Source organism: Urocitellus parryii, chromosome X, assembly GCF_045843805.1.
Source record: "Urocitellus parryii isolate mUroPar1 chromosome X, mUroPar1.hap1, whole genome shotgun sequence".
In the NCBI taxonomy this organism is placed as follows: domain Eukaryota; kingdom Metazoa; phylum Chordata; class Mammalia; order Rodentia; family Sciuridae; genus Urocitellus; species Urocitellus parryii.
In genome coordinates, this window is record NC_135547.1 from 32665325 (window position 1) to 32674967 (window position 9643).

Consider the following 9643-nt stretch of genomic DNA (forward strand, 5'->3'; position numbering starts at 1 on the left):
CCTTTATTATGAATTAGCATCTGCATATCAGAGAAAACATTTGACCTTTGTTTTTTGGGGATTGGCTTATTTCCCTTAGCATGATATTCTCTAGCTTTATCCATTTGCCTGTAAATGCCATAATGTCATTTTTCTTTGTGGCTGATCTATATATATATATAACAATTTCTTTATCCATTCATCGCTGTTGGAAGGCATCTAGATTGTTTCCATAGCTTGGCTATTGTGAATTGAGCTGCTATAAACACTGATATTACTGTGTCACTGTAGTTTGTTAAGTCCTTTCGGTATAACCTGAGGTATAGAGTTCATATAATTTTAACCAGTATATTGTTTATTAATACTGAAGATGGCAAATGAGTGTCTGTAATTCCCTAGTCTGCCATTTTGCTGATATCACACCCTAATATTGAAAGTTGACTTAAAGATGAGACTGCTGGGAATGACTAGTTGAATCTTATTGATCATAAATACCCAGACAAGGCCAAAAGTATAACTAGTTTGGGAAAATTATGACTGACAATGGCACAGTGGGACTAGGTTTTTAACTGAAGGTGTTATGGTTTAAATGTGAGGTGTCCCCCAAAAGCTCCTGTGTGAGACAATGCAAGAAGGTTTAGAGATGAAATGATAGGGTTATAAAAAGTCTAACCTAATCAGGGCACTAATCCCCTGATACGGATTAACTTGGTGGTAATTGTAGGCAGGTAGGGTGTGACTGGAAGAGATGGGTCCCTGGGGACATACCTTTGGAGTTTATATTTTGTCCTAGAGAATATAATTTTCTTCTCCCCCTTTTCTTTCTCTCCCTTACTCTGTATTCCCCCTTCCTCCCTCTCTCTGTTATTCTTCCAGCTGTTTTCCTCTGCCATACTCTTCCACCATGAAATCCTGACTTACCTCGAGTCCCAAGGAATAGAGTCAGCTATCTGTGGACTCAGACTTCTGAAACCATAAGCCTCTCAATAAACTTTTCCTCCTGTTCTTGTCAGGTCTTTTGGTCATAGCTGTGAAAAATCTGGCTAAAACAAAAAGGTAGAGGTATGCACCATTTTCTATGTGAATTAATTTCCCTTATGAAAATATCTGGAATAAAATGGACTGATGCCTAAATTGTAGCTATTATAATTTTTAGGGGAGCCTCTTTGCTATGGGCTCCAAACGTTTGTGATCATGATTGCTGTCAAGTTACAAACTTTAACTCTTCTGAATTGTTTCTGTGGTTAATCATGTAGGTAATTAAGTTGATCAAAACCACCTCAACATGTGATAATTGTTTGCTACCTGGAGGGAAGAAGAGGAACTGATTTGTTTATTGCTTGTTCTAAAGGTGATGAGCTCTTGACCCTGACTTCCTTAGGTGCGGTACTTCTACATGTGTTACTTGTATGTGGCTGATTCCCTCAAGTTGAAAGAAATGGAAGCAAGAGAAGCCCCACTACAAGGCTGATGCTCCTTTTGCTTTCTGTATTGTGAGTAAAACTATCTTATTCTGTTCTGAGTTGTACTATCTAGTTTGGGTGTCTATGGAATAGTGGCAAGCTGTTTGCTTTGTCATCTCCTTGTAGTCTTGGTACTCTTTGCCAGCCTTTATGAGGCTGGAGTTTTTGTTGGATAGAAATTTCTGCCTTTAATTCTTTAATCTTTGATCATAGGGTTTTTGTTGGTGTATGTTTTTTAAAAATATTTTTAGTTGTAGATAGACATAACACCTTTATTTATTTATATTTATGAGGTGCTGAGGATTGAACCCTATGCCTCACCCATAGTAGGTGAGTGCTCTACCACTGAGCCATATACGTGTGCATTTTTAATGTGTGTTCATTTTATGAATTGGAGATTGATACTATGAAATCAGTAGATACACTATTGGCCCCCTAGAAATTTGAATCCATATGGATTCATTTGGAAGATTAGTAGATTGTCTTCAGGTTGGAATCAATGTTGGGATAACCTTAACTTTGAAGGTGATAGACCTGTCAGAGAGCATAGACCATCGTGACAAGAAAGCGTTCCATTGGGAAATTGTTTTCATTTATTGAAGAAGAATCCTAGGCTCTAACCAAGAATGAATAAACACAGTAAGAAAGTGGGGAGTGTGTTGTAGGGCAAAGATAATAACAACCTCGATGTACTTTATATTGTTCTGGCACCTTCCATAAATCACTTCTATTCTCACAATAACTTTGTTTTGAGGCATGTGTTATCATCAGTTCATAAAAGTGGAACTGCACACTACAGAATATTTAATGATACACCCAAAGTCACCCACAGCTAAATCAAAACAAGAATCTGGATTCAAACTTCGGACTGTGTGACTCCGTGGTCTATGTTTTTAAATACTATGCTTCATTTCCACTCAGAGTCACAATCACTTACCCTTTGATATGGAATGCAGTACTGCCACGAGGGGGCAAAACTGTGACGTATGCAGTCAAGGGGGAGAAATACTGAATGTCCACACGTTTCTGTCCTTTTCAATACTTTATTCACTCAAATAACTCAATACAATTTCACTCTATAGGTTCTTAAGAAAACAACAATCCTCAATGCTTGGCACTGCAATAGACATAATCAATTCACAGCAAAGAATTCTAGATTAATTAATTCACAGCAAACAATTCAAGATTAATTCTAAGTACTGCAACCACACTTAATCATGACAGGCTAATGTCAGATATTCCCTCTGTATGTTAAGTTCAAAAGTCTCAAGTCTTAGGCTTTAAGTCCAGCAGATGCACATCACTCAGACCGAGGTGATCAGGTCTGGAACCAAGGCAGGCTTCTCTTGGTGTAGACTGGATGACCAGTTGAGGAGAGGATCATATGGAGAAGTTGCAGCTCTCACCAGGGTCCAGATGAGGTGGTAGAGTTTGAGGATGGTGAGGATCACACAGAGGATCAGGAAGATGATGACAAGTAATAGGTTGTCAGTCTAGGTCCCAATCAAACTCTCCAGCTGGAGTGCATCCTTGTTTTGGCTGGCTGAATCCCTCTTCATTAGCTCTCTTATTTATACTGTGTTTTGGGGCTTTTTAAAAAAGTATTTATTTTTTAGTTGTAGTTGGACACAATACCCCCATTTCACCCATCTATTTTTATGTGTCCTGAGGATCAAACCCAAGGCTCCGCACATGCAAGGCGAGCGCTCCACCATTGAGCCACAACCCCAGCCCTGTTTTGGGGCTTTTGACCCCACCTTTCAATCCTTATCAGCTACCAAAGATTTCTCCATGACATCTTTTACCCTGGAATCAGAAACATCTGGTCTGGTGGTCTCCACCCTGATCTTCTCGCCTTTCCCTTCTTATCAGGCGAGGACAGCCTGCCAGGGGCTTCACTCTGTTTATCAAGGTGAGGGGAAGTGATTTGTCAGAGGGCCTTACTGGAGGGCTCTGTGGGTGTGCCTGGCGAGATGCAGGTTTCAAACTGGAGTTTTTAAAATGGAGTTGCTTAGGCTCAAGCCTAAGGCCATCCTCACAAGTATAATTTACTCACTTAATAAAGTTTTATGTAAGATTTCTTTTGAAAAAATGTAAAAAAAGTGAGACTACTATATTGAAAAAGAATTGAAACTACTGACTAGCATTGGCCTTGAACTACACTAGTTGAAATGATGCCTGAATCATACTAGAGTCTTCTTGAGGCGATAGTAAAGAAAATCATCACAACTGATGATTGTGTGTCTCAAGTGATCACCTAATTCTAATTGGTCCCAAAAGGAAAAATTGGTGACCATTGGTCCACGAAAAATTGGATAACACTTTCTTAATAGCAATTTCAAGAGTAACACGATAACATAACCTGGATTACCTTAGGAGTGGCTTTTTTGTTAAAACTCAAGTTTGTTAAGGCATAATTTATATACAAAGCAATTTACTTTTGCTAATATATACAGATCTAAGAGTTTTGACAAATTCAGAATCAGGAAACCACAATAACAAGATATAGAACAGTGTCATTGCCCCTACCCCAAATTTCCCTAAGTGTCTTTATAATCAGTCCTCCTGAAATCTAGCCTCTAGCAAGTACTCTGTTTCTAAACCTATTGTTGCATCTTTTGTACAATGTCATATAAAGGAACTCATACAATATGTATCCTTTCATGTTTAGTTTCTTTGATTCAGCATAATGCACTCAAAATCAATCCATGTTCTGTATTTATCAGTAGTTTGTCCATTTTCATTGCTGGGTAGGATTCCATGGCATGGATATAACACAGATTATTTATTCATACATCAGGTGATGGATATTTGATTTTTTTATAGTTTGGGTGACTATGAAAAAAGCTGATATGAAGATTCATGTATATATTTTCATGTGTATTCTCATAAAAATGTATGAGTGTCCTAGTTGCTTTAAAATTACATCCTCATCAGCTTTTCGTGTTATCAACTTTTGAATATTTAATAAATCTAATGTTATATAGTAGTATGTCATTATGCTTCAAATTTATATTTTTGATGTCTAATTAAGTTGAACTATTTTTATGTGATTATTGTGCCATTTTTTGCAAAACATAAAAATTACTCAAATCTTCCTCCCACTTTGAAAAAATTGGGTGGATATTTTTTATTGAGTTGCTAGAGTTCTTGGAGTCTTCTCCATACCAGTAACTTTATCAAACACATAGTTTCTAAATATTTTCTGTGAGTCTATAGCTTGCCTTTTCATTTTCTTGACAGAGTCTTTTGAGGAGAACTTTTAGATGTTTTATGAAATTGGATTTATCAGTATTTTCCTTCTATGATTCATCTTTTTGAATCCTATTAGAAAACATTTGTTCAATCAGAAGATACAGTTTTTCTCATGTTTTCTTGAAGAACTTTTATAGTTTAAGGTTTAACATATAAGTAAACTTTTATATGATATGAGGAATGAGGTTATGTGTCCATTTTTTCTTTTTATATGTGAATGTTCAGTTGTCACAACACTATTGATTGAAAAGGCTATCCTTTGTCCATTGAATGATTTGGATACCTTTGTGGAAAGTCAAGTGAGCATATATGAATGGGTTTCTTCCTGCATTCCATTCTGTTCCATTGGTCTATGTGTATCCTTTTACTAATGTATCACTATAGTAATTGATATAAATTTATACTAAGTCATCACATTAGGCACTGCAAGTCCTTCAACTTCATCTTCAAAATTGTTTTGGCTATTCTAGGTCCTTTGTATTTTTATATCAATTTTAGAATCAGCTTATTGATCTCTATTTTAAAAAACTTGCTGATATTTGGATTTGAGTTGTATCTGGGGAGAATTGAGAGCTTAACAATGTTGAATCTTTTGGCTCATTGTATCTTTTCATTTACTAGGGTATTCCTTGATTTATCTCAATGTTTTGTAGTTTTCAGCCTATAAATATCACATGTATTTTGTTGGTTTTACCTGTCAGTATTTTATGTCTAACTGTAAGATGTGCTTTTTCTGATATCATTGTAAATGGTACTTTAAATTTTAATTTTCCAATTACTATTTTCTTGTAAATGGAAATATTATTGATTTTTACCTTGTATTTCATGACATTGCTAAACTCATTTATTTGTTCTAGGAACTATTTTTGTGGATAGCTAAGGATTTTCTAAGTAGAAAATACTAATAACAGTGAATAGGACAAGTTTTAGTTCCTTCTTCCTATCTCGTATGTTTTATTTCATTTTATTGCCATATTGCACTATTCAAGACCTCTAGCATAATGTTGAACTGGAATGGTAAGAATGGACATTCTTACTTTGTTCCTTCAAAGGAAAATATTTAGTTTTTCATAATTCTAATTGAAATTCTCTGTAGGAAAATTTTGTGGACACTATTTATCATATCAAGAAAATTTCCTTTTATTTCTAGCTTCTTTTTATCATAAGCAATATTTGAATTTTGATAAAAATTATTATTTTAAAAAATATTTATTTATTTATTAGGTGTAGATGGACACAATACAATGCCTTTATTTTTATGTGGTGCTGAGGATTGAACCTGGGTTCCGCCCATGTAGGCGAGTGCTCTACCGCTGAGCCACAATCCCAGCCCCCCCAAAATTATTTTTTGATATGGTAAATTATAATGATTAATTTTTTTGGTACCAGAGATTGATTGAACCTGAGGGAGCTTAGCCACTAAGCAATATCCCCAGTCCTTTTTATTTTTTTTTTTTAATTTAGAGACAGGATCTTGATAAATTGCTTAGGATCTTGCTATATCACTGAGGCTGGATTTGAACTTTTGATCCTCCTGCCTCAGCCTCCCAAGCTGTTGGGCATTACAGGCATGCACCACCACAAACAGTCATACTGATTGATTTTAAACATATTGGATTAACATAATGAAAATGTATGAGGATGGAAGATAATGATAGTAATAATTACTGTATTTGTTATGTGCTTACTATATGGTACTTTATAGTATATTAATGTTGATTCTTTATCCTGCCTGATTTACTACTTCTTTCACAGAAAGCAAACCTGGTAAGCTTCAAGGATACCAAGTGAAGCAAAGCCTTAAGGGAAGGAGTAAGGGATCATGTAAATATGTTTAATAGAAGAGGCCAAGGTGAAAGATAAATCTGTGAAAACTAGAGCTTTTGCATAGGTAAAACAATATTCTGCCCTAAGGAGAGAATAATACATCCTAGTTTTTCCTGCCCTTGTGTTTTTTTAATCTTTCATCACCACAAATATTTTATGCATTTTTCTATATATCAAGTACTGGGCTAGATACTGGGCATAGGGCAATGAATAAAGCAGATGAGGCTCTCAGCATTATAGGTCTTATAGTCAGGGGGAAGAGAAATATTTAATCAAGTAATCACACAAATCTCAAAAATATAGCTGGTAAATAAGAAAGCTACATGGTTCTGAATATAACATTATGGAGGTCAAAGAAACTTTCCCTGACAAAGAGAGGAAGACAACAAATCAAGCTGTGTACTTTTCAATGCCATAGGCTACAACATTAGCATCCTTAGGAATTGTGCAATGTGATGGCACTAGAAAATTGATGATTGAAGTGAGATCAGAAAGATAAGTAGGAGTGGTAGTGCATTTCTGTATTCCCAGCTACTTGAGGGGGCTAGAAAATTTAAGGTCAGCCTCAATAACTTAGTGAGAACCAATATGAAAAATTAAAAAATAAATAAAAGGGGATGGTGGTGTATCTCAGTGGTATGCTGCCTAATGTGTGAGACCCTGGGTTCAATCTCCAGTACAAAAAAGAAAAAATAGGAGTGGTTTAACTTAATATCATTGGAGTTTCTTTTTAGGAAAAACATGTACTAAGTTCCTGTTGCAGAAGGAAGGAAGAATGGCAAATTCAATGGCTTGAAAAAAAGGCTAATAAGGCCTGTGTCTAAAGAGAAAGAGCAAGAACATTTACAATAAATGGTCAAAATGTATTTTAAAATGTCCAAAATTTCTAGCAAATAGAGAAATGCAAATTAACACTAAACTGAGATAGTTTTCATTTTTATTTTTTTGTACCAGAGATTGAACTCAGGGACACTCCACCATTGAGCCACACCCCTGGCAAAAATAACACTTTTTTGTGGTGCTTGGGACTCTACTTTGTGAACAACCAGAAATAGGAAAAATTGTGCTCTATATTCTGTAATATGAATTGCAATGCATTCTGTTGTCATATATAACAAACTAAAACTAAAAAAAAAAATACACTGAGATTCCATCTCATTCCAGTCAGATAGCAATTATCAATACAATTAAAAAAAATGTTGGTGAGAATGTGGGGAAAAAGGTTCACTCATACATTGATGGTGGGACTGCAAATTGGTGCAACCATTATGGAATGCAGTATGGGGTTTCCTCAGAAAACTTGGAATGGAATCACCATTTGACCCAGTTTTCCCACTCCTAGGTTGATAGTCAAAGGACTTAAAATCATTGTACTTCAGTGATGCAGCCACATCAATATTCATAGCAGCTCAATTTACAAAAGCTAAACTATGGAACCAACCTAGGTGTCCTTCAACAGAAGAATGGATAAAGAAACTGTGGTATATATACATGATGGAATATTACTCATCCATAAATAAGAATGAAATTATGGCAGTTGCCAGTAAATGGATGGAACTGGAGAATATCATCCTAAGTAAAATAAGCCAGTCCCCAAAATCCATAGGCCAAATGTTTTCTCTGATATGTAGATCCTAACCCATAACAAGGGAGGGTGGGCAGGGAAAGTAGAAGCTCATTGGATTAGACAAATGGGAATGAAGGGAAGGGAAGGGGGATGGGAATAGAAAAGATAGTAGAATAAATCAGACATAACTTTCCTGTGTACATATGTGAATACACAACTAGGGTAACTCTGCATCACAAGAATTGGATCCAAGTTACAATAAGTTATACACCATGTATGTATAATATGCCAAATACACCCAAATACTGTCATGTATATCTAAAAACAACAAATAAAAGCAAACAAAAGGAACACGCATGATAAACCTGGACAAATAGGTAGGTGAAGCCAGATCATCATTTTGGGAGGGAATTTTGTTTTTCTTTTCTTTTTTTATTGATTTTTTTTAGAAAATAAACAACAGTGGAATGCATTACAATTCTTATTCATATATACAGCACAATTTTTCATATCTCTGGTTTAAAATATGTTGACATGTTCATTCTAAAAAAAAAAGTGGGAAACCAGTGAAGACTTAAGCAAGAGGGCAAGACTAAACATTTTCTTTGCTGCATAGAAAAATGATTTGGGGCTGGGGAGAAGATGTGGGTAGATGAATTAGAGCCTTCTAGAATATTTCAGATATTAGTACTTAAGGAGTATAATAGTAGTGGTAGTAGAGTTGGGGAAAGTGGAAGAATTTAAGTACTTTTAGGAGGCAAATTTGATTTTACTTATATGTGGGAGGTGTGGAGAACTGCAATGTTGTTGCCTAGATTTATGTCTTGTGTAACTGACAGGTTAGTGGTTCTGCTTGCTCTTGGGAGCACTGGAAGTGGAACAGGTATGTTTGTATGTGTGTGAAGTGTGTGTGGGGACTGTTACCATCAATTCAGTTTTAGAAATGTCAAAGTTGAAAGAGCTAAGAGGTGTTATGTGGGAAATTGGTTATATAGGTTTGGATGACAAATTTGTTAGCTCTGCCTAGTATGTTGCTAGTGGAACTGAAGAAAATCTGAATATAAAAAGATATTTAGAAGGTGACATCAACGCAACTTAGAAATGAATTAAATATTGGGAATGCAAGAGAAAAAAGTGTCAAGGATGATTTTTCACTTCCAGAATTATGCAATAGATAACCAAGACAAGTGATTACTGCTTGGATTAAAAGAGTATATATTTGGCTGCAATTTCCTTTGTTCTGTAGCTCTGAGGAGGCTGAGTTAAAGAAGTTGTGCACGAGGGGGAAGCGCTCCAAAATATGCATATGTGATAAGAAATATGGGTGCACTTTTGATGTTTTCCAGCATTAATTAGGCCCAAGAAGGAATCTCAATTGCTCATTACTTGTTCCCCCACCTCTTTGGTTGAATGAGTAAAAATTTCTAAAAGAAACACTTGAAAACAACATTATCATTTTGCTAGGAGGGATTTGTATACCTCCTTTCAGCATAGATACATATACTTCGTGGGCAATTATGAGATCTGAATTCCCTTTTGTGGATGATATTTT